The sequence below is a fragment of the Dermacentor silvarum genome, chromosome 8, assembly GCF_013339745.2.
Source record: "Dermacentor silvarum isolate Dsil-2018 chromosome 8, BIME_Dsil_1.4, whole genome shotgun sequence".
Classification (NCBI taxonomy): domain Eukaryota; kingdom Metazoa; phylum Arthropoda; class Arachnida; order Ixodida; family Ixodidae; genus Dermacentor; species Dermacentor silvarum.
Genome location: NC_051161.1, coordinates 151,127,253 through 151,152,570, shown reverse-complemented (window position 1 = coordinate 151,152,570; position 25,318 = coordinate 151,127,253).

The window sequence follows — 25,318 nt, the reverse complement described above, 5'->3', positions numbered from 1 at the left end:
CCATCCTTCGTCAATGCTGAAAGGGGCACGGCCAAGACTTTTGGGGGAGTCATGAATTAATTAGGTGAACTCTGCACACCGGCAGTTCCCCTACATAGGGAACTAGAGAAAGGAGAGGCTATTTAAGCGCACGTTTTGGTCCCAGCTAATTAGTCTAGAAGCTTAACCTATGCGCTGCTGAGAAGCCATCAGGGGGCTAGTGCCGTCCTGTATCTCCTGGGCCGCCTGGCCACGTCGGAATTCCGAGGAACTAGTTGACGTACGAGACGACAAACCAACGTCTGCAACGAAGCTCACGGTAGATCGCCTTAAGTTAGCTCAACCTGCTTGAGAGAAGACGTCAAATCTAGACTCCCGGGAAATCCAGCCCAGCAATTGCAGCCACCTCAGCAAGATCGGCCCGCCAGCATTCTTCTGGAAAGCTTCGCGCGCCTACTTCACGGTTTATGGTCTTGCTGCTGCCTGGCCATGCGTATAACAACGTTGTTTTCTTTTGAACATTATTTTAGTGAAATGCTGTTAGGTGTTATTCTTGTATATTTCTTCCGCGCCCTGTTTCATATCTATATGTATTGTTAATTGCTCATCACATTTCTCCGTCATCATTGTGTTTCAGTGGCGCTATAACGTAAAAAGATTCCAAACTGTTTTGATTCCAATTTCTGCAATCAGCCTCCACGATTGGTCAAAACATTTTCGAGCCACTCCCAACTTCGCCTGTCTGTCATGTGACGTCACGAAAACCGCGACAGCTCCCCATCTGATATTACGTGTACACACTGATTATGCATGATTAAACCGCACAAAAGAAAAATTATCATTCCTGATTCGACGCCTATTCACCATTAGCCCTCTGCTATTATCCAATGTTTTCTGGATACGCCCACTTCGCCTATCTGTCACGCGACCTCACAAAACTGCGAAAACTCACCACGTCAAAGTGACGTGTATGCGAAAAAAAATGAATTATGCCGAATAAAACTGATAATTTCTCTTAATAGCCACAGACTGCCCCATTCCGAAAGGAATAAAAGATGGCTGCCCGCGGATCACTCAGGCTCTCGCTACTCGTACCTGCCGGTGAGCATGTAATTATTTGCACATGATAAACATTTTTGTGTATGAGTAAAACGTTATCGAGCCTTTTCGCCATGCATACAACATCGCTCTGCCAACTCTTCCTTGCTGAGGATCCGTTTTAGCGGCATTCTTATTCTTCCATTGCACGCCGCCACGATTTTCGACCAGCCATCGCAAGCTAAATAAGGCGAAGCGGACCAATCGGAGAAGCTGGCACCACCCTCTTCATGCGGTTATCTATTTTCACTGTGCTGGCTCGGCCCCATCGAAACCCTCTCCACTAGAGCGTGCTCCTCTTGTCAGCCAATTAGATAAGAAAAACCGCTGAGTATAAGCAATGTTATTAGTTTTCAAAGTGAACAAAGGTGACCTCGCATAAACGAGGAGAGTGCTTGATTGAGTTGTTCAGACAACGCCGCGGTTCACCGCCCGATGCTTGCGTCGGTGGTTATGTAAATTTGACGTGAGGAGTTAGCAATCAAAACTGTTTGGAATCATTTTACGTTATAGCACCCCAGGTGTTTGTATTGTGTCTTTTTTATTATTTTATTTTATTAATTGTGTATACTTATCTGGCGATAAATATCTGTTTTTTTTACTCCCGACTCTGACTATTTCACTCTGTTCGCTTGAGTACGGAAGACCAACCGGCTTGTATACCCCGTCGATTGACTTCGCGCCAACGATGAACGGGTGACAGCTATGACACTTATGCAAGCAAGTATGTCATGCAGCCTTAAGTGCAAACAATGTAGGCTGTAGAGAAGCTTAACACAACCCAGCATTATTCGAATAACCTGTGTAATCCAAGCAAGGTCATTTTTGCAGCATAGATGCGCCTCACATCGAGTGCAAGAGCAGTTCAAAATTGTTCGTTTGTTCATCCTTAGGTTTTGTATATTGACTTAGGATTTAATTGCCGTTTTTTATTATTTATACATGTATTGTTGTTGTACTTCCTAACATGTACAGCACTTATTAATCATTGTATCGCCTCCCCCCCCCCTATGTAATACACTCCATTTGAGGGCCTTTACCGGTAGCATAAATAAATAAAAATGAATACATAGCTGATGAAATTAGCTAGCATGTCAGTTCACATTTAAAAAAAAACCATCTGGATCTTTATACAGTTGCCAAACTGTTTCTACGATTGAAGCCATTTGAGGAATTACAGCATTGTTTACATCTGATTTCATCAGTTCGGCAGCGGTGTGTTCCTTGGACGCAGCTAAACCCGTCTCTTGCATATTCGCAGCGGATCGCGTGCGTGGAGTGCTACTAATACGAAGCAGCCCATCTACGAAGATACCTCGTGGTCACCGGCCAAGGGGGAGGAAACCACAGGCATCGTTTGCACCATTGAGCCTGCGCCTACCGTTGCCTGCGCCTGCGCCTACCGTCGCCTGCCGATAAAAAGGACTCGGCGTGCCTTTGTCGAGATCAGTTCGGCAGCGGTGTGTTCCTTGGACGCAGCTAAACCCGTCTCTTGCCTATTTGCAGCGGACCGCGTGCGTGGAGTGCTACTAATACGAAGCAGCCCATCTACGAAGATACCTCGTGGTCACCGGCCAAGGGGGAGGAAACCACAGGCATCGTTTGCACCATTGAGCCTGCGCCTACCGTTGCCTGCGCCTGCGCCTACCGTCGCCTGCCGATAAAAAGGACTCGGCGTGCCTTTATCGAGCTCAGTTCGGCAGCGGTGTGTTCCTTGGACGCAGCTAAACCCGTCTCTTGCCTATTTGCAGCGGACCGCGTGCGTGGAGTGCTACTAATACGAAGCAGCCCATCTACGAAGATACCTCGTGGTCACCGGCCAAGGGGGAGGAAACCACAGGCATCGTTTGCACCATTGAGCCTGCGCCTACCGTTGCCTGCGCCTGCGCCTACCGTCGCCTGCCGATAAAAAGGACTCGGCGTGCCTTTGTCGAGCTCAGTTCGGCAGCGGTGTGTTCCTTGGACGCAGCTAAACCCGTCTCTTGCATATTTGCAGCGGATCGCGTGCGTGGAGTGCTACTAATACGAAGCAGCCCATCTACGAAGATACCTCGTGGTCACCGGCCAAGGGGGAGGAAACCACAGGCATCGTTTGCACCATTGAGCCTGCGCCTACCGTTGCCTGCGCCTGCGCCTACCGTCGCCTGCCGATAAAAAGGACTCGGCGTGCCTTTGTCGAGATCAGTTCAGCAGCGGTGTGTTCCTTGGACGCAGCTAAACCCGTCTCTTGCATATTTGCAGCGGATCGCGTGCGTGGAGTGCTACTAATACGAAGCAGCCCATCTACGAAGATACCTCGTGGTCACCGGCCAAGGGGGAGGAAACCACAGGCATCGTTTGCACCATTGAGCCTGCGCCTACCGTTGCCTGCGCCTGCGCCTACCGTCGCCTGCCGATAAAAAGGACTCGGCGTGCCTTTGTCGAGCTCAGTTCGGCAGCGGTGTGTTCCTTGGACGCAGCTAAACCCGTCTCTTGCATATTTGCAGCGGATCGCGTGCGTGGAGTGCTACTAATACGAAGCAGCCCATCTACGAAGATACCTCGTGGTCACCGGCCAAGGGGAGGAAACCACAGGCATCGTTTGCACCATTGAGCCTGCGCCTACCGTTGCCTGCGCCTGCGCCTACCGTCGCCTGCCGATAAAAAGGACTCGGCGTGCCTTTGTCGAGCTCAGTTCGGCAGCGGTGTGTTCCTTGGACGCAGCTAAACCCGTCTCTTGCATATTTGCAGCGGATCGCGTGCGTGGAGTGCTACTAATACGAAGCAGCCCATCTACGAAGATACCTCGTGGTCACCGGCCAAGGGGGAGGAAACCACAGGCATCGTTTGCACCATTGAGCCTGCGCCTACCGTTGCCTGCGCCTGCGCCTACCGTCGCCTGCCGATAAAAAGGACTCGGCGTGCCTTTGTCGAGCTCAGTTCGGCAGCGGTGTGTTCCTTGGACGCAGCTAAACCCGTCTCTTGCATATTTGCAGCGGATCGCGTGCGTGGAGTGCTACTAATACGAAGCAGCCCATCTACGAAGATACCTCGTGGTCACCGGCCAAGGGGGAGGAAACCACAGGCATCGTTTGCACCATTGAGCCTGCGCCTACCGTTGCCTGCGCCTGCGCCTACCGTCGCCTGCCGATAAAAAGGACTCGGCGTGCCTTTGTCGAGCTCAGTTCGGCAGCGGTGTGTTCCTTGGACGCAGCTAAACCCGTCTCTTGCATATTTGCAGCGGATCGCGTGCGTGGAGTGCTACTAATACGAAGCAGCCCATCTACGAAGATACCTCGTGGTCACCGGCCAAGGGGGAGGAAACCACAGGCATCGTTTGCACCATTGAGCCTGCGCCTACCGTTGCCTGCGCCTGCGCCTACCGTCGCCTGCCGATAAAAAGGACTCGGCGTGCCTTTGTCGAGCTCAGTTCGGCAGCGGTGTGTTCCTTGGACGCAGCTAAACCCGTCTCTTGCATATTTGCAGCGGATCGCGTGCGTGGAGTGCTACTAATACGAAGCAGCCCATCTACGAAGATACCTCGTGGTCACCGGCCAAGGGGGAGGAAACCACAGGCATCGTTTGCACCATTGAGCCTGCGCCTACCGTTGCCTGCGCCTGCGCCTACCGTCGCCTGCCGATAAAAAGGACTCGGCGTGCCTTTGTCGAGCTCAGTTCGGCAGCGGTGTGTTCCTTGGACGCAGCTAAACCCGTCTCTTGCATATTTGCAGCGGATCGCGTGCGTGGAGTGCTACTAATACGAAGCAGCCCATCTACGAAGATACCTCGTGGTCACCGGCCAAGGGGGAGGAAACCACAGGCATCGTTTGCACCATTGAGCCTGCGCCTACCGTTGCCTGCGCCTGCGCCTACCGTCGCCTGCCGATAAAAAGGACTCGGCGTGCCTTTGTCGAGCTCAGTTCGGCAGCGGTGTGTTCCTTGGACGCAGCTAAACCCGTCTCTTGCATATTTGCAGCGGATCGCGTGCGTGGAGTGCTACTAATACGAAGCAGCCCATCTACGAAGATACCTCGTGGTCACCGGCCAAGGGGGAGGAAACCACAGGCATCGTTTGCACCATTGAGCCTGCGCCTACCGTTGCCTGCGCCTGCGCCTACCGTCGCCTGCCGATAAAAAGGACTCGGCGTGCCTTTGTCGAGCTCAGTTCGGCAGCGGTGTGTTCCTTGGACGCAGCTAAACCCGTCTCTTGCATATTTGCAGCGGATCGCGTGCGTGGAGTGCTACTAATACGAAGCAGCCCATCTACGAAGATACCTCGTGGTCACCGGCCAAGGGGGAGGAAACCACAGGCATCGTTTGCACCATTGAGCCTGCGCCTACCGTTGCCTGCGCCTGCGCCTACCGTCGCCTGCCGATAAAAAGGACTCGGCGTGCCTTTGTCGAGCTCAGTTCGGCAGCGGTGTGTTCCTTGGACGCAGCTAAACCCGTCTCTTGCATATTTGCAGCGGATCGCGTGCGTGGAGTGCTACTAATACGAAGCAGCCCATCTACGAAGATACCTCGTGGTCACCGGCCAAGGGGGAGGAAACCACAGGCATCGTTTGCACCATTGAGCCTGCGCCTACCGTTGCCTGCGCCTGCGCCTACCGTCGCCTGCCGATAAAAAGGACTCGGCGTGCCTTTGTCGAGCTCAGTTCGGCAGCGGTGTGTTCCTTGGACGCAGCTAAACCCGTCTCTTGCATATTTGCAGCGGATCGCGTGCGTGGAGTGCTACTAATACGAAGCAGCCCATCTACGAAGATACCTCGTGGTCACCGGCCAAGGGGGAGGAAACCACAGGCATCGTTTGCACCATTGAGCCTGCGCCTACCGTTGCCTGCGCCTGCGCCTACCGTCGCCTGCCGATAAAAAGGACTCGGCGTGCCTTTGTCGAGCTCAGTTCGGCAGCGGTGTGTTCCTTGGACGCAGCTAAACCCGTCTCTTGCATATTTGCAGCGGATCGCGTGCGTGGAGTGCTACTAATACGAAGCAGCCCATCTACGAAGATACCTCGTGGTCACCGGCCAAGGGGGAGGAAACCACAGGCATCGTTTGCACCATTGAGCCTGCGCCTACCGTTGCCTGCGCCTGCGCCTACCGTCGCCTGCCGATAAAAAGGACTCGGCGTGCCTTTGTCGAGCTCAGTTCGGCAGCGGTGTGTTCCTTGGACGCAGCTAAACCCGTCTCTTGCATATTTGCAGCGGATCGCGTGCGTGGAGTGCTACTAATACGAAGCAGCCCATCTACGAAGATACCTCGTGGTCACCGGCCAAGGGGGAGGAAACCACAGGCATCGTTTGCACCATTGAGCCTGCGCCTACCGTTGCCTGCGCCTGCGCCTACCGTCGCCTGCCGATAAAAAGGACTCGGCGTGCCTTTGTCGAGCTCAGTTCGGCAGCGGTGTGTTCCTTGGACGCAGCTAAACCCGTCTCTTGCATATTTGCAGCGGATCGCGTGCGTGGAGTGCTACTAATACGAAGCAGCCCATCTACGAAGATACCTCGTGGTCACCGGCCAAGGGGGAGGAAACCACAGGCATCGTTTGCACCATTGAGCCTGCGCCTACCGTTGCCTGCGCCTGCGCCTACCGTCGCCTGCCGATAAAAAGGACTCGGCGTGCCTTTGTCGAGCTCAGTTCGGCAGCGGTGTGTTCCTTGGACGCAGCTAAACCCGTCTCTTGCATATTTGCAGCGGATCGCGTGCGTGGAGTGCTACTAATACGAAGCAGCCCATCTACGAAGATACCTCGTGGTCACCGGCCAAGGGGGAGGAAACCACAGGCATCGTTTGCACCATTGAGCCTGCGCCTACCGTTGCCTGCGCCTGCGCCTACCGTCGCCTGCCGATAAAAAGGACTCGGCGTGCCTTTGTCGAGCTCAGTTCGGCAGCGGTGTGTTCCTTGGACGCAGCTAAACCCGTCTCTTGCATATTTGCAGCGGATCGCGTGCGTGGAGTGCTACTAATACGAAGCAGCCCATCTACGAAGATACCTCGTGGTCACCGGCCAAGGGGGAGGAAACCACAGGCATCGTTTGCACCATTGAGCCTGCGCCTACCGTTGCCTGCGCCTGCGCCTACCGTCGCCTGCCGATAAAAAGGACTCGGCGTGCCTTTGTCGAGCTCAGTTCGGCAGCGGTGTGTTCCTTGGACGCAGCTAAACCCGTCTCTTGCATATTTGCAGCGGATCGCGTGCGTGGAGTGCTACTAATACGAAGCAGCCCATCTACGAAGATACCTCGTGGTCACCGGCCAAGGGGGAGGAAACCACAGGCATCGTTTGCACCATTGAGCCTGCGCCTACCGTTGCCTGCGCCTGCGCCTACCGTCGCCTGCCGATAAAAAGGACTCGGCGTGCCTTTGTCGAGCTCAGTTCGGCAGCGGTGTGTTCCTTGGACGCAGCTAAACCCGTCTCTTGCATATTTGCAGCGGATCGCGTGCGTGGAGTGCTACTAATACGAAGCAGCCCATCTACGAAGATACCTCGTGGTCACCGGCCAAGGGGGAGGAAACCACAGGCATCGTTTGCACCATTGAGCCTGCGCCTACCGTTGCCTGCGCCTGCGCCTACCGTCGCCTGCCGATAAAAAGGACTCGGCGTGCCTTTGTCGAGCTCAGTTCGGCAGCGGTGTGTTCCTTGGACGCAGCTAAACCCGTCTCTTGCATATTTGCAGCGGATCGCGTGCGTGGAGTGCTACTAATACGAAGCAGCCCATCTACGAAGATACCTCGTGGTCACCGGCCAAGGGGGAGGAAACCACAGGCATCGTTTGCACCATTGAGCCTGCGCCTACCGTTGCCTGCGCCTGCGCCTACCGTCGCCTGCCGATAAAAAGGACTCGGCGTGCCTTTGTCGAGCTCAGTTCGGCAGCGGTGTGTTCCTTGGACGCAGCTAAACCCGTCTCTTGCATATTTGCAGCGGATCGCGTGCGTGGAGTGCTACTAATACGAAGCAGCCCATCTACGAAGATACCTCGTGGTCACCGGCCAAGGGGGAGGAAACCACAGGCATCGTTTGCACCATTGAGCCTGCGCCTACCGTTGCCTGCGCCTGCGCCTACCGTCGCCTGCCGATAAAAAGGACTCGGCGTGCCTTTGTCGAGCTCAGTTCGGCAGCGGTGTGTTCCTTGGACGCAGCTAAACCCGTCTCTTGCATATTTGCAGCGGATCGCGTGCGTGGAGTGCTACTAATACGAAGCAGCCCATCTACGAAGATACCTCGTGGTCACCGGCCAAGGGGGAGGAAACCACAGGCATCGTTTGCACCATTGAGCCTGCGCCTACCGTTGCCTGCGCCTGCGCCTACCGTCGCCTGCCGATAAAAAGGACTCGGCGTGCCTTTGTCGAGCTCAGTTCGGCAGCGGTGTGTTCCTTGGACGCAGCTAAACCCGTCTCTTGCATATTTGCAGCGGATCGCGTGCGTGGAGTGCTACTAATACGAAGCAGCCCATCTACGAAGATACCTCGTGGTCACCGGCCAAGGGGGAGGAAACCACAGGCATCGTTTGCACCATTGAGCCTGCGCCTACCGTTGCCTGCGCCTGCGCCTACCGTCGCCTGCCGATAAAAAGGACTCGGCGTGCCTTTGTCGAGCTCAGTTCGGCAGCGGTGTGTTCCTTGGACGCAGCTAAACCCGTCTCTTGCATATTTGCAGCGGATCGCGTGCGTGGAGTGCTACTAATACGAAGCAGCCCATCTACGAAGATACCTCGTGGTCACCGGCCAAGGGGGAGGAAACCACAGGCATCGTTTGCACCATTGAGCCTGCGCCTACCGTTGCCTGCGCCTGCGCCTACCGTCGCCTGCCGATAAAAAGGACTCGGCGTGCCTTTGTCGAGCTCAGTTCGGCAGCGGTGTGTTCCTTGGACGCAGCTAAACCCGTCTCTTGCATATTTGCAGCGGATCGCGTGCGTGGAGTGCTACTAATACGAAGCAGCCCATCTACGAAGATACCTCGTGGTCACCGGCCAAGGGGGAGGAAACCACAGGCATCGTTTGCACCATTGAGCCTGCGCCTACCGTTGCCTGCGCCTGCGCCTACCGTCGCCTGCCGATAAAAAGGACTCGGCGTGCCTTTGTCGAGCTCAGTTCGGCAGCGGTGTGTTCCTTGGACGCAGCTAAACCCGTCTCTTGCATATTTGCAGCGGATCGCGTGCGTGGAGTGCTACTAATACGAAGCAGCCCATCTACGAAGATACCTCGTGGTCACCGGCCAAGGGGGAGGAAACCACAGGCATCGTTTGCACCATTGAGCCTGCGCCTACCGTTGCCTGCGCCTGCGCCTACCGTCGCCTGCCGATAAAAAGGACTCGGCGTGCCTTTGTCGAGCTCAGTTCGGCAGCGGTGTGTTCCTTGGACGCAGCTAAACCCGTCTCTTGCATATTTGCAGCGGATCGCGTGCGTGGAGTGCTACTAATACGAAGCAGCCCATCTACGAAGATACCTCGTGGTCACCGGCCAAGGGGGAGGAAACCACAGGCATCGTTTGCACCATTGAGCCTGCGCCTACCGTTGCCTGCGCCTGCGCCTACCGTCGCCTGCCGATAAAAAGGACTCGGCGTGCCTTTGTCGAGCTCAGTTCGGCAGCGGTGTGTTCCTTGGACGCAGCTAAACCCGTCTCTTGCATATTTGCAGCGGATCGCGTGCGTGGAGTGCTACTAATACGAAGCAGCCCATCTACGAAGATACCTCGTGGTCACCGGCCAAGGGGGAGGAAACCACAGGCATCGTTTGCACCATTGAGCCTGCGCCTACCGTTGCCTGCGCCTGCGCCTACCGTCGCCTGCCGATAAAAAGGACTCGGCGTGCCTTTGTCGAGCTCAGTTCGGCAGCGGTGTGTTCCTTGGACGCAGCTAAACCCGTCTCTTGCATATTTGCAGCGGATCGCGTGCGTGGAGTGCTACTAATACGAAGCAGCCCATCTACGAAGATACCTCGTGGTCACCGGCCAAGGGGGAGGAAACCACAGGCATCGTTTGCACCATTGAGCCTGCGCCTACCGTTGCCTGCGCCTGCGCCTACCGTCGCCTGCCGATAAAAAGGACTCGGCGTGCCTTTGTCGAGCTCAGTTCGGCAGCGGTGTGTTCCTTGGACGCAGCTAAACCCGTCTCTTGCATATTTGCAGCGGATCGCGTGCGTGGAGTGCTACTAATACGAAGCAGCCCATCTACGAAGATACCTCGTGGTCACCGGCCAAGGGGGAGGAAACCACAGGCATCGTTTGCACCATTGAGCCTGCGCCTACCGTTGCCTGCGCCTGCGCCTACCGTCGCCTGCCGATAAAAAGGACTCGGCGTGCCTTTGTCGAGCTCAGTTCGGCAGCGGTGTGTTCCTTGGACGCAGCTAAACCCGTCTCTTGCATATTTGCAGCGGATCGCGTGCGTGGAGTGCTACTAATACGAAGCAGCCCATCTACGAAGATACCTCGTGGTCACCGGCCAAGGGGGAGGAAACCACAGGCATCGTTTGCACCATTGAGCCTGCGCCTACCGTTGCCTGCGCCTGCGCCTACCGTCGCCTGCCGATAAAAAGGACTCGGCGTGCCTTTGTCGAGCTCAGTTCGGCAGCGGTGTGTTCCTTGGACGCAGCTAAACCCGTCTCTTGCATATTTGCAGCGGATCGCGTGCGTGGAGTGCTACTAATACGAAGCAGCCCATCTACGAAGATACCTCGTGGTCACCGGCCAAGGGGGAGGAAACCACAGGCATCGTTTGCACCATTGAGCCTGCGCCTACCGTTGCCTGCGCCTGCGCCTACCGTCGCCTGCCGATAAAAAGGACTCGGCGTGCCTTTGTCGAGCTCAGTTCGGCAGCGGTGTGTTCCTTGGACGCAGCTAAACCCGTCTCTTGCATATTTGCAGCGGATCGCGTGCGTGGAGTGCTACTAATACGAAGCAGCCCATCTACGAAGATACCTCGTGGTCACCGGCCAAGGGGGAGGAAACCACAGGCATCGTTTGCACCATTGAGCCTGCGCCTACCGTTGCCTGCGCCTGCGCCTACCGTCGCCTGCCGATAAAAAGGACTCGGCGTGCCTTTGTCGAGCTCAGTTCGGCAGCGGTGTGTTCCTTGGACGCAGCTAAACCCGTCTCTTGCATATTTGCAGCGGATCGCGTGCGTGGAGTGCTACTAATACGAAGCAGCCCATCTACGAAGATACCTCGTGGTCACCGGCCAAGGGGGAGGAAACCACAGGCATCGTTTGCACCATTGAGCCTGCGCCTACCGTTGCCTGCGCCTGCGCCTACCGTCGCCTGCCGATAAAAAGGACTCGGCGTGCCTTTGTCGAGCTCAGTTCGGCAGCGGTGTGTTCCTTGGACGCAGCTAAACCCGTCTCTTGCATATTTGCAGCGGATCGCGTGCGTGGAGTGCTACTAATACGAAGCAGCCCATCTACGAAGATACCTCGTGGTCACCGGCCAAGGGGGAGGAAACCACAGGCATCGTTTGCACCATTGAGCCTGCGCCTACCGTTGCCTGCGCCTGCGCCTACCGTCGCCTGCCGATAAAAAGGACTCGGCGTGCCTTTGTCGAGCTCAGTTCGGCAGCGGTGTGTTCCTTGGACGCAGCTAAACCCGTCTCTTGCATATTTGCAGCGGATCGCGTGCGTGGAGTGCTACTAATACGAAGCAGCCCATCTACGAAGATACCTCGTGGTCACCGGCCAAGGGGGAGGAAACCACAGGCATCGTTTGCACCATTGAGCCTGCGCCTACCGTTGCCTGCGCCTGCGCCTACCGTCGCCTGCCGATAAAAAGGACTCGGCGTGCCTTTGTCGAGCTCAGTTCGGCAGCGGTGTGTTCCTTGGACGCAGCTAAACCCGTCTCTTGCATATTTGCAGCGGATCGCGTGCGTGGAGTGCTACTAATACGAAGCAGCCCATCTACGAAGATACCTCGTGGTCACCGGCCAAGGGGGAGGAAACCACAGGCATCGTTTGCACCATTGAGCCTGCGCCTACCGTTGCCTGCGCCTGCGCCTACCGTCGCCTGCCGATAAAAAGGACTCGGCGTGCCTTTGTCGAGCTCAGTTCGGCAGCGGTGTGTTCCTTGGACGCAGCTAAACCCGTCTCTTGCATATTTGCAGCGGATCGCGTGCGTGGAGTGCTACTAATACGAAGCAGCCCATCTACGAAGATACCTCGTGGTCACCGGCCAAGGGGGAGGAAACCACAGGCATCGTTTGCACCATTGAGCCTGCGCCTACCGTTGCCTGCGCCTGCGCCTACCGTCGCCTGCCGATAAAAAGGACTCGGCGTGCCTTTGTCGAGCTCAGTTCGGCAGCGGTGTGTTCCTTGGACGCAGCTAAACCCGTCTCTTGCATATTTGCAGCGGATCGCGTGCGTGGAGTGCTACTAATACGAAGCAGCCCATCTACGAAGATACCTCGTGGTCACCGGCCAAGGGGGAGGAAACCACAGGCATCGTTTGCACCATTGAGCCTGCGCCTACCGTTGCCTGCGCCTGCGCCTACCGTCGCCTGCCGATAAAAAGGACTCGGCGTGCCTTTGTCGAGCTCAGTTCGGCAGCGGTGTGTTCCTTGGACGCAGCTAAACCCGTCTCTTGCATATTTGCAGCGGATCGCGTGCGTGGAGTGCTACTAATACGAAGCAGCCCATCTACGAAGATACCTCGTGGTCACCGGCCAAGGGGGAGGAAACCACAGGCATCGTTTGCACCATTGAGCCTGCGCCTACCGTTGCCTGCGCCTGCGCCTACCGTCGCCTGCCGATAAAAAGGACTCGGCGTGCCTTTGTCGAGCTCAGTTCGGCAGCGGTGTGTTCCTTGGACGCAGCTAAACCCGTCTCTTGCATATTTGCAGCGGATCGCGTGCGTGGAGTGCTACTAATACGAAGCAGCCCATCTACGAAGATACCTCGTGGTCACCGGCCAAGGGGGAGGAAACCACAGGCATCGTTTGCACCATTGAGCCTGCGCCTACCGTTGCCTGCGCCTGCGCCTACCGTCGCCTGCCGATAAAAAGGACTCGGCGTGCCTTTGTCGAGCTCAGTTCGGCAGCGGTGTGTTCCTTGGACGCAGCTAAACCCGTCTCTTGCATATTTGCAGCGGATCGCGTGCGTGGAGTGCTACTAATACGAAGCAGCCCATCTACGAAGATACCTCGTGGTCACCGGCCAAGGGGGAGGAAACCACAGGCATCGTTTGCACCATTGAGCCTGCGCCTACCGTTGCCTGCGCCTGCGCCTACCGTCGCCTGCCGATAAAAAGGACTCGGCGTGCCTTTGTCGAGCTCAGTTCGGCAGCGGTGTGTTCCTTGGACGCAGCTAAACCCGTCTCTTGCATATTTGCAGCGGATCGCGTGCGTGGAGTGCTACTAATACGAAGCAGCCCATCTACGAAGATACCTCGTGGTCACCGGCCAAGGGGGAGGAAACCACAGGCATCGTTTGCACCATTGAGCCTGCGCCTACCGTTGCCTGCGCCTGCGCCTACCGTCGCCTGCCGATAAAAAGGACTCGGCGTGCCTTTGTCGAGCTCAGTTCGGCAGCGGTGTGTTCCTTGGACGCAGCTAAACCCGTCTCTTGCATATTTGCAGCGGATCGCGTGCGTGGAGTGCTACTAATACGAAGCAGCCCATCTACGAAGATACCTCGTGGTCACCGGCCAAGGGGGAGGAAACCACAGGCATCGTTTGCACCATTGAGCCTGCGCCTACCGTTGCCTGCGCCTGCGCCTACCGTCGCCTGCCGATAAAAAGGACTCGGCGTGCCTTTGTCGAGCTCAGTTCGGCAGCGGTGTGTTCCTTGGACGCAGCTAAACCCGTCTCTTGCATATTTGCAGCGGATCGCGTGCGTGGAGTGCTACTAATACGAAGCAGCCCATCTACGAAGATACCTCGTGGTCACCGGCCAAGGGGGAGGAAACCACAGGCATCGTTTGCACCATTGAGCCTGCGCCTACCGTTGCCTGCGCCTGCGCCTACCGTCGCCTGCCGATAAAAAGGACTCGGCGTGCCTTTGTCGAGCTCAGTTCGGCAGCGGTGTGTTCCTTGGACGCAGCTAAACCCGTCTCTTGCATATTTGCAGCGGATCGCGTGCGTGGAGTGCTACTAATACGAAGCAGCCCATCTACGAAGATACCTCGTGGTCACCGGCCAAGGGGGAGGAAACCACAGGCATCGTTTGCACCATTGAGCCTGCGCCTACCGTTGCCTGCGCCTGCGCCTACCGTCGCCTGCCGATAAAAAGGACTCGGCGTGCCTTTGTCGAGCTCAGTTCGGCAGCGGTGTGTTCCTTGGACGCAGCTAAACCCGTCTCTTGCATATTTGCAGCGGATCGCGTGCGTGGAGTGCTACTAATACGAAGCAGCCCATCTACGAAGATACCTCGTGGTCACCGGCCAAGGGGGAGGAAACCACAGGCATCGTTTGCACCATTGAGCCTGCGCCTACCGTTGCCTGCGCCTGCGCCTACCGTCGCCTGCCGATAAAAAGGACTCGGCGTGCCTTTGTCGAGCTCAGTTCGGCAGCGGTGTGTTCCTTGGACGCAGCTAAACCCGTCTCTTGCATATTTGCAGCGGATCGCGTGCGTGGAGTGCTACTAATACGAAGCAGCCCATCTACGAAGATACCTCGTGGTCACCGGCCAAGGGGGAGGAAACCACAGGCATCGTTTGCACCATTGAGCCTGCGCCTACCGTTGCCTGCGCCTGCGCCTACCGTCGCCTGCCGATAAAAAGGACTCGGCGTGCCTTTGTCGAGCTCAGTTCGGCAGCGGTGTGTTCCTTGGACGCAGCTAAACCCGTCTCTTGCATATTTGCAGCGGATCGCGTGCGTGGAGTGCTACTAATACGAAGCAGCCCATCTACGAAGATACCTCGTGGTCACCGGCCAAGGGGGAGGAAACCACAGGCATCGTTTGCACCATTGAGCCTGCGCCTACCGTTGCCTGCGCCTGCGCCTACCGTCGCCTGCCGATAAAAAGGACTCGGCGTGCCTTTGTCGAGCTCAGTTCGGCAGCGGTGTGTTCCTTGGACGCAGCTAAACCCGTCTCTTGCATATTTGCAGCGGATCGCGTGCGTGGAGTGCTACTAATACGAAGCAGCCCATCTACGAAGATACCTCGTGGTCACCGGCCAAGGGGGAGGAAACCACAGGCATCGTTTGCACCATTGAGCCTGCGCCTACCGTTGCCTGCGCCTGCGCCTACCGTCGCCTGCCGATAAAAAGGACTCGGCGTGCCTTTGTCGAGCTCAGTTCGGCAGCGGTGTGTTCCTTGGACGCAGCTAAACCCGTCTCTTGCATATTTGCAGCGGATCGCGTGCGTGGAGTGCTACTAATACGAAGCAGCCCATCTACGAAGATACCTCGTGGTCACCGGCCAAGGGGGAGGAAACCACAGGCATCGTTTGCACCATTGAGCCTGCGCCTACCGTTGCCTGCGCCTGCGCCTACCGTCGCCTGCCGATAAAAAGGACTCGGCGTGCCTTTGTCGAGCTCAGTTCGGCAGCGGTGTGTTCCTTGGACGCAGCTAAACCCGTCTCTTGCATATTTGCAGCGGATCGCGTGCGTGGAGTGCTACTAATACGAAGCAGCCCATCTACGAAGATACCTCGTGGTCACCGGCCAAGGGGGAGGAAACCACAGGCATCGTTTGCACCATTGAGCCTGCGCCTACCGTTGCCTGCGCCTGCGCCTACCGTCGCCTGCCGATAAAAAGGACTCGGCGTGCCTTTGTCGAGCTCAGTTCGGCAGCGGTGTGTTCCTTGGACGCAGCTAAACCCGTCTCTTGCATATTTGCAGCGGATCGCGTGCGTGGAGTGCTACTAATACGAAGCAGCCCATCTACGAAGATACCTCGTGGTCACCGGCCAAGGGGGAGGAAACCACAGGCATCGTTTGCACCATTGAGCCTGCGCCTACCGTTGCCTGCGCCTGCGCCTACCGTCGCCTGCCGATAAAAAGGACTCGGCGTGCCTTTGTCGAGCTCAGTTCGGCAGCGGTGTGTTCCTTGGACGCAGCTAAACCCGTCTCTTGCATATTTGCAGCGGATCGCGTGCGTGGAGTGCTACTAATACGAAGCAGCCCATCTACGAAGATACCTCGTGGTCACCGGCCAAGGGGGAGGAAACCACAGGCATCGTTTGCACCATTGAGCCTGCGCCTACCGTTGCCTGCGCCTGCGCCTACCGTCGCCTGCCGATAAAAAGGACTCGGCGTGCCTTTGTCGAGCTCAGTTCGGCAGCGGTGTGTTCCTTGGACGCAGCTAAACCCGTCTCTTGCATATTTGCAGCGGATCGCGTGCGTGGAGTGCTACTAATACGAAGCAGCCCATCTACGAAGATACCTCGTGGTCACCGGCCAAGGGGGAGGAAACCACAGGCATCGTTTGCACCATTGAGCCTGCGCCTACCGTTGCCTGCGCCTGCGCCTACCGTCGCCTGCCGATAAAAAGGACTCGGCGTGCCTTTGTCGAGCTCAGTTCGGCAGCGGTGTGTTCCTTGGACGCAGCTAAACCCGTCTCTTGCATATTTGCAGCGGATCGCGTGCGTGGAGTGCTACTAATACGAAGCAGCCCATCTACGAAGATACCTCGTGGTCACCGGCCAAGGGGGAGGAAACCACAGGCATCGTTTGCACCATTGAGCCTGCGCCTACCGTTGCCTGCGCCTGCGCCTACCGTCGCCTGCCGATAAAAAGGACTCGGCGTGCCTTTGTCGAGCTCAGTTCGGCAGCGGTGTGTTCCTTGGACGCAGCTAAACCCGTCTCTTGCATATTTGCAGCGGATCGCGTGCGTGGAGTGCTACTAATACGAAGCAGCCCATCTACGAAGATACCTCGTGGTCACCGGCCAAGGGGGAGGAAACCACAGGCATCGTTTGCACCATTGAGCCTGCGCCTACCGTTGCCTGCGCCTGCGCCTACCGTCGCCTGCCGATAAAAAGGACTCGGCGTGCCTTTGTCGAGCTCAGTTCGGCAGCGGTGTGTTCCTTGGACGCAGCTAAACCCGTCTCTTGCATATTTGCAGCGGATCGCGTGCGTGGAGTGCTACTAATACGAAGCAGCCCATCTACGAAGATACCTCGTGGTCACCGGCCAAGGGGGAGGAAACCACAGGCATCGTTTGCACCATTGAGCCTGCGCCTACCGTTGCCTGCGCCTGCGCCTACCGTCGCCTGCCGATAAAAAGGACTCGGCGTGCCTTTGTCGAGCTCAGTTCGGCAGCGGTGTGTTCCTTGGACGCAGCTAAACCCGTCTCTTGCATATTTGCAGCGGATCGCGTGCGTGGAGTGCTACTAATACGAAGCAGCCCATCTACGAAGATACCTCGTGGTCACCGGCCAAGGGGGAGGAAACCACAGGCATCGTTTGCACCATTGAGCCTGCGCCTACCGTTGCCTGCGCCTGCGCCTACCGTCGCCTGCCGATAAAAAGGACTCGGCGTGCCTTTGTCGAGCTCAGTTCGGCAGCGGTGTGTTCCTTGGACGCAGCTAAACCCGTCTCTTGCATATTTGCAGCGGATCGCGTGCGTGGAGTGCTACTAATACGAAGCAGCCCATCTACGAAGATACCTCGTGGTCACCGGCCAAGGGGGAGGAAACCACAGGCATCGTTTGCACCATTGAGCCTGCGCCTACCGTTGCCTGCGCCTGCGCCTACCGTCGCCTGCCGATAAAAAGGACTCGGCGTGCCTTTGTCGAGCTCAGTTCGGCAGCGGTGTGTTCCTTGGACGCAGCTAAACCCGTCTCTTGCATATTTGCAGCGGATCGCGTGCGTGGAGTGCTACTAATACGAAGCAGCCCATCTACGAAGATACCTCGTGGTCACCGGCCAAGGGGGAGGAAACCACAGGCATCGTTTGCACCATTGAGCCTGCGCCTACCGTTGCCTGCGCCTGCGCCTACCGTCGCCTGCCGATAAAAAGGACTCGGCGTGCCTTTGTCGAGCTCAGTTCGGCAGCGGTGTGTTCCTTGGACGCAGCTAAACCCGTCTCTTGCATATTTGCAGCGGATCGCGTGCGTGGAGTGCTACTAATACGAAGCAGCCCATCTACGAAGATACCTCGTGGTCACCGGCCAAGGGGGAGGAAACCACAGGCATCGTTTGCACCATTGAGCCTGCGCCTACCGTTGCCTGCGCCTGCGCCTACCGTCGCCTGCCGATAAAAAGGACTCGGCGTGCCTTTGTCGAGCTCAGTTCGGCAGCGGTGTGTTCCTTGGACGCAGCTAAACCCGTCTCTTGCATATTTGCAGCGGATCGCGTGCGTGGAGTGCTACTAATACGAAGCAGCCCATCTACGAAGATACCTCGTGGTCACCGGCCAAGGGGGAGGAAACCACAGGCATCGTTTGCACCATTGAGCCTGCGCCTACCGTTGCCTGCGCCTGCGCCTACCGTCGCCTGCCGATAAAAAGGACTCGGCGTGCCTTTGTCGAGCTCAGTTCGGCAGCGGTGTGTTCCTTGGACGCAGCTAAACCCGTCTCTTGCATATTTGCAGCGGATCGCGTGCGTGGAGTGCTACTAATACGAAGCAGCCCATCTACGAAGATACCTCGTGGTCACCGGCCAAGGGGGAGGAAACCACAGGCATCGTTTGCACCATTGAGCCTGCGCCTACCGTTGCCTGCGCCTGCGCCTACCGTCGCCTGCCGATAAAAAGGACTCGGCGTGCCTTTGTCGAGCTCAGTTCGGCAGCGGTGTGTTCCTTGGACGCAGCTAAACCCGTCTCTTGCATATTTGCAGCGGATCGCGTGCGTGGAGTGCTACTAATACGAAGCAGCCCATCTACGAAGATACCTCGTGGTCACCGGCCAAGGGGGAGGAAACCACAGGCATCGTTTGCACCATTGAGCCTGCGCCTACCGTTGCCTGCGCCTGCGCCTACCGTCGCCTGCCGATAAAAAGGACTCGGCGTGCCTTTGTCGAGCTCAGTTCGGCAGCGGTGTGTTCCTTGGACGCAGCTAAACCCGTCTCTTGCATATTTGCAGCGGATCGCGTGCGTGGAGTGCTACTAATACGAAGCAGCCCATCTACGAAGATACCTCGTGGTCACCGGCCAAGGGGGAGGAAACCACAGGCATCGTTTGCACCATTGAGCCTGCGCCTACCGTTGCCTGCGCCTGCGCCTACCGTCGCCTGCCGATAAAAAGGACTCGGCGTGCCTTTGTCGAGCTCAGTTCGGCAGCGGTGTGTTCCTTGGACGCAGCTAAACCCGTCTCTTGCATATTTGCAGCGGATCGCGTGCGTGGAGTGCTACTAATACGAAGCAGCCCATCTACGAAGATACCTCGTGGTCACCGGCCAAGGGGGAGGAAACCACAGGCATCGTTTGCACCATTGAGCCTGCGCCTACCGTTGCCTGCGCCTGCGCCTACCGTCGCCTGCCGATAAAAAGGACTCGGCGTGCCTTTGTCGAGCTCAGTTCGGCAGCGGTGTGTTCCTTGGACGCAGCTAAACCCGTCTCTTGCATATTTGCAGCGGATCGCGTGCGTGGAGTGCTACTAATACGAAGCAGCCCATCTACGAAGATACCTCGTGGTCACCGGCCAAGGGGGAGGAAACCACAGGCATCGTTTGCACCATTGAGCCTGCGCCTACCGTTGCCTGCGCCTGCGCCTACCGTCGCCTGCCGATAAAAAGGACTCGGCGTGCCTTTGTCGAGCTCAGTTCGGCAGCGGTGTGTTCCTTGGACGCAGCTAAACCCGTCTCTTGCATATTTGCAGCGGATCGCGTGCGTGGAGTGCTACTAATACGAAGCAGCCCATCTACGAAGATACCTCGTGGTCACCGGCCAAGGGGGAGGAAACCACAGGCATCGTTTGCACCATTGAGCCTGCGCCTACCGTTGCCTGCGCCTGCGCCTACCGTCGCCTGCCGATAAAAAGGACTCGGCGTGCCTTTGTCGAGCTCAGTTCGGCAGCGGTGTGTTCCTTGGACGCAGCTAAACCCGTCTCTTGCATATTTGCAGCGGATCGCGTGCGTGGAGTGCTACTAATACGAAGCAGCCCATCTACGAAGATACCTCGTGGTCACCGGCCAAGGGGGAGGAAACCACAGGCATCGTTTGCACCATTGAGCCTGCGCCTACCGTTGCCTGCGCCTGCGCCTACCGTCGCCTGCCGATAAAAAGGACTCGGCGTGCCTTTGTCGAGCTCAGTTCGGCAGCGGTGTGTTCCTTGGACGCAGCTAAACCCGTCTCTTGCATATTTGCAGCGGATCGCGTGCGTGGAGTGCTACTAATACGAAGCAGCCCATCTACGAAGATACCTCGTGGTCACCGGCCAAGGGGGAGGAAACCACAGGCATCGTTTGCACCATTGAGCCTGCGCCTACCGTTGCCTGCGCCTGCGCCTACCGTCGCCTGCCGATAAAAAGGACTCGGCGTGCCTTTGTCGAGCTCAGTTCGGCAGCGGTGTGTTCCTTGGACGCAGCTAAACCCGTCTCTTGCATATTTGCAGCGGATCGCGTGCGTGGAGTGCTACTAATACGAAGCAGCCCATCTACGAAGATACCTCGTGGTCACCGGCCAAGGGGGAGGAAACCACAGGCATCGTTTGCACCATTGAGCCTGCGCCTACCGTTGCCTGCGCCTGCGCCTACCGTCGCCTGCCGATAAAAAGGACTCGGCGTGCCTTTGTCGAGCTCAGTTCGGCAGCGGTGTGTTCCTTGGACGCAGCTAAACCCGTCTCTTGCATATTTGCAGCGGATCGCGTGCGTGGAGTGCTACTAATACGAAGCAGCCCATCTACGAAGATACCTCGTGGTCACCGGCCAAGGGGGAGGAAACCACAGGCATCGTTTGCACCATTGAGCCTGCGCCTACCGTTGCCTGCGCCTGCGCCTACCGTCGCCTGCCGATAAAAAGGACTCGGCGTGCCTTTGTCGAGCTCAGTTCGGCAGCGGTGTGTTCCTTGGACGCAGCTAAACCCGTCTCTTGCATATTTGCAGCGGATCGCGTGCGTGGAGTGCTACTAATACGAAGCAGCCCATCTACGAAGATACCTCGTGGTCACCGGCCAAGGGGGAGGAAACCACAGGCATCGTTTGCACCATTGAGCCTGCGCCTACCGTTGCCTGCGCCTGCGCCTACCGTCGCCTGCCGATAAAAAGGACTCGGCGTGCCTTTGTCGAGCTCAGTTCGGCAGCGGTGTGTTCCTTGGACGCAGCTAAACCCGTCTCTTGCATATTTGCAGCGGATCGCGTGCGTGGAGTGCTACTAATACGAAGCAGCCCATCTACGAAGATACCTCGTGGTCACCGGCCAAGGGGGAGGAAACCACAGGCATCGTTTGCACCATTGAGCCTGCGCCTACCGTTGCCTGCGCCTGCGCCTACCGTCGCCTGCCGATAAAAAGGACTCGGCGTGCCTTTGTCGAGCTCAGTTCGGCAGCGGTGTGTTCCTTGGACGCAGCTAAACCCGTCTCTTGCATATTTGCAGCGGATCGCGTGCGTGGAGTGCTACTAATACGAAGCAGCCCATCTACGAAGATACCTCGTGGTCACCGGCCAAGGGGGAGGAAACCACAGGCATCGTTTGCACCATTGAGCCTGCGCCTACCGTTGCCTGCGCCTGCGCCTACCGTCGCCTGCCGATAAAAAGGACTCGGCGTGCCTTTGTCGAGCTCAGTTCGGCAGCGGTGTGTTCCTTGGACGCAGCTAAACCCGTCTCTTGCATATTTGCAGCGGATCGCGTGCGTGGAGTGCTACTAATACGAAGCAGCCCATCTACGAAGATACCTCGTGGTCACCGGCCAAGGGGGAGGAAACCACAGGCATCGTTTGCACCATTGAGCCTGCGCCTACCGTTGCCTGCGCCTGCGCCTACCGTCGCCTGCCGATAAAAAGGACTCGGCGTGCCTTTGTCGAGCTCAGTTCGGCAGCGGTGTGTTCCTTGGACGCAGCTAAACCCGTCTCTTGCATATTTGCAGCGGATCGCGTGCGTGGAGTGCTACTAATACGAAGCAGCCCATCTACGAAGATACCTCGTGGTCACCGGCCAAGGGGGAGGAAACCACAGGCATCGTTTGCACCATTGAGCCTGCGCCTACCGTTGCCTGCGCCTGCGCCTACCGTCGCCTGCCGATAAAAAGGACTCGGCGTGCCTTTGTCGAGCTCAGTTCGGCAGCGGTGTGTTCCTTGGACGCAGCTAAACCCGTCTCTTGCATATTTGCAGCGGATCGCGTGCGTGGAGTGCTACTAATACGAAGCAGCCCATCTACGAAGATACCTCGTGGTCACCGGCCAAGGGGGAGGAAACCACAGGCATCGTTTGCACCATTGAGCCTGCGCCTACCGTTGCCTGCGCCTGCGCCTACCGTCGCCTGCCGATAAAAAGGACTCGGCGTGCCTTTGTCGAGCTCAGTTCGGCAGCGGTGTGTTCCTTGGACGCAGCTAAACCCGTCTCTTGCATATTTGCAGCGGATCGCGTGCGTGGAGTGCTACTAATACGAAGCAGCCCATCTACGAAGATACCTCGTGGTCACCGGCCAAGGGGGAGGAAACCACAGGCATCGTTTGCACCATTGAGCCTGCGCCTACCGTTGCCTGCGCCTGCGCCTACCGTCGCCTGCCGATAAAAAGGACTCGGCGTGCCTTTGTCGAGCTCAGTTCGGCAGCGGTGTGTTCCTTGGACGCAGCTAAACCCGTCTCTTGCATATTTGCAGCGGATCGCGTGCGTGGAGTGCTACTAATACGAAGCAGCCCATCTACGAAGATACCTCGTGGTCACCGGCCAAGGGGGAGGAAACCACAGGCATCGTTTGCACCATTGAGCCTGCGCCTACCGTTGCCTGCGCCTGCGCCTACCGTCGCCTGCCGATAAAAAGGACTCGGCGTGCCTTTGTCGAGCTCAGTTCGGCAGCGGTGTGTTCCTTGGACGCAGCTAAACCCGTCTCTTGCATATTTGCAGCGGATCGCGTGCGTGGAGTGCTACTAATACGAAGCAGCCCATCTACGAAGATACCTCGTGGTCACCGGCCAAGGGGGAGGAAACCACAGGCATCGTTTGCACCATTGAGCCTGCGCCTACCGTTGCCTGCGCCTGCGCCTACCGTCGCCTGCCGATAAAAAGGACTCGGCGTGCCTTTGTCGAGCTCAGTTCGGCAGCGGTGTGTTCCTTGGACGCAGCTAAACCCGTCTCTTGCATATTTGCAGCGGATCGCGTGCGTGGAGTGCTACTAATACGAAGCAGCCCATCTACGAAGATACCTCGTGGTCACCGGCCAAGGGGGAGGAAACCACAGGCATCGTTTGCACCATTGAGCCTGCGCCTACCGTTGCCTGCGCCTGCGCCTACCGTCGCCTGCCGATAAAAAGGACTCGGCGTGCCTTTGTCGAGCTCAGTTCGGCAGCGGTGTGTTCCTTGGACGCAGCTAAACCCGTCTCTTGCATATTTGCAGCGGATCGCGTGCGTGGAGTGCTACTAATACGAAGCAGCCCATCTACGAAGATACCTCGTGGTCACCGGCCAAGGGGGAGGAAACCACAGGCATCGTTTGCACCATTGAGCCTGCGCCTACCGTTGCCTGCGCCTGCGCCTACCGTCGCCTGCCGATAAAAAGGACTCGGCGTGCCTTTGTCGAGCTCAGTTCGGCAGCGGTGTGTTCCTTGGACGCAGCTAAACCCGTCTCTTGCATATTTGCAGCGGATCGCGTGCGTGGAGTGCTACTAATACGAAGCAGCCCATCTACGAAGATACCTCGTGGTCACCGGCCAAGGGGGAGGAAACCACAGGCATCGTTTGCACCATTGAGCCTGCGCCTACCGTTGCCTGCGCCTGCGCCTACCGTCGCCTGCCGATAAAAAGGACTCGGCGTGCCTTTGTCGAGCTCAGTTCGGCAGCGGTGTGTTCCTTGGACGCAGCTAAACCCGTCTCTTGCATATTTGCAGCGGATCGCGTGCGTGGAGTGCTACTAATACGAAGCAGCCCATCTACGAAGATACCTCGTGGTCACCGGCCAAGGGGGAGGAAACCACAGGCATCGTTTGCACCATTGAGCCTGCGCCTACCGTTGCCTGCGCCTGCGCCTACCGTCGCCTGCCGATAAAAAGGACTCGGCGTGCCTTTGTCGAGCTCAGTTCGGCAGCGGTGTGTTCCTTGGACGCAGCTAAACCCGTCTCTTGCATATTTGCAGCGGATCGCGTGCGTGGAGTGCTACTAATACGAAGCAGCCCATCTACGAAGATACCTCGTGGTCACCGGCCAAGGGGGAGGAAACCACAGGCATCGTTTGCACCATTGAGCCTGCGCCTACCGTTGCCTGCGCCTGCGCCTACCGTCGCCTGCCGATAAAAAGGACTCGGCGTGCCTTTGTCGAGCTCAGTTCGGCAGCGGTGTGTTCCTTGGACGCAGCTAAACCCGTCTCTTGCATATTTGCAGCGGATCGCGTGCGTGGAGTGCTACTAATACGAAGCAGCCCATCTACGAAGATACCTCGTGGTCACCGGCCAAGGGGGAGGAAACCACAGGCATCGTTTGCACCATTGAGCCTGCGCCTACCGTTGCCTGCGCCTGCGCCTACCGTCGCCTGCCGATAAAAAGGACTCGGCGTGCCTTTGTCGAGCTCAGTTCGGCAGCGGTGTGTTCCTTGGACGCAGCTAAACCCGTCTCTTGCATATTTGCAGCGGATCGCGTGCGTGGAGTGCTACTAATACGAAGCAGCCCATCTACGAAGATACCTCGTGGTCACCGGCCAAGGGGGAGGAAACCACAGGCATCGTTTGCACCATTGAGCCTGCGCCTACCGTTGCCTGCGCCTGCGCCTACCGTCGCCTGCCGATAAAAAGGACTCGGCGTGCCTTTGTCGAGCTCAGTTCGGCAGCGGTGTGTTCCTTGGACGCAGCTAAACCCGTCTCTTGCATATTTGCAGCGGATCGCGTGCGTGGAGTGCTACTAATACGAAGCAGCCCATCTACGAAGATACCTCGTGGTCACCGGCCAAGGGGGAGGAAACCACAGGCATCGTTTGCACCATTGAGCCTGCGCCTACCGTTGCCTGCGCCTGCGCCTACCGTCGCCTGCCGATAAAAAGGACTCGGCGTGCCTTTGTCGAGCTCAGTTCGGCAGCGGTGTGTTCCTTGGACGCAGCTAAACCCGTCTCTTGCATATTTGCAGCGGATCGCGTGCGTGGAGTGCTACTAATACGAAGCAGCCCATCTACGAAGATACCTCGTGGTCACCGGCCAAGGGGGAGGAAACCACAGGCATCGTTTGCACCATTGAGCCTGCGCCTACCGTTGCCTGCGCCTGCGCCTACCGTCGCCTGCCGATAAAAAGGACTCGGCGTGCCTTTGTCGAGCTCAGTTCGGCA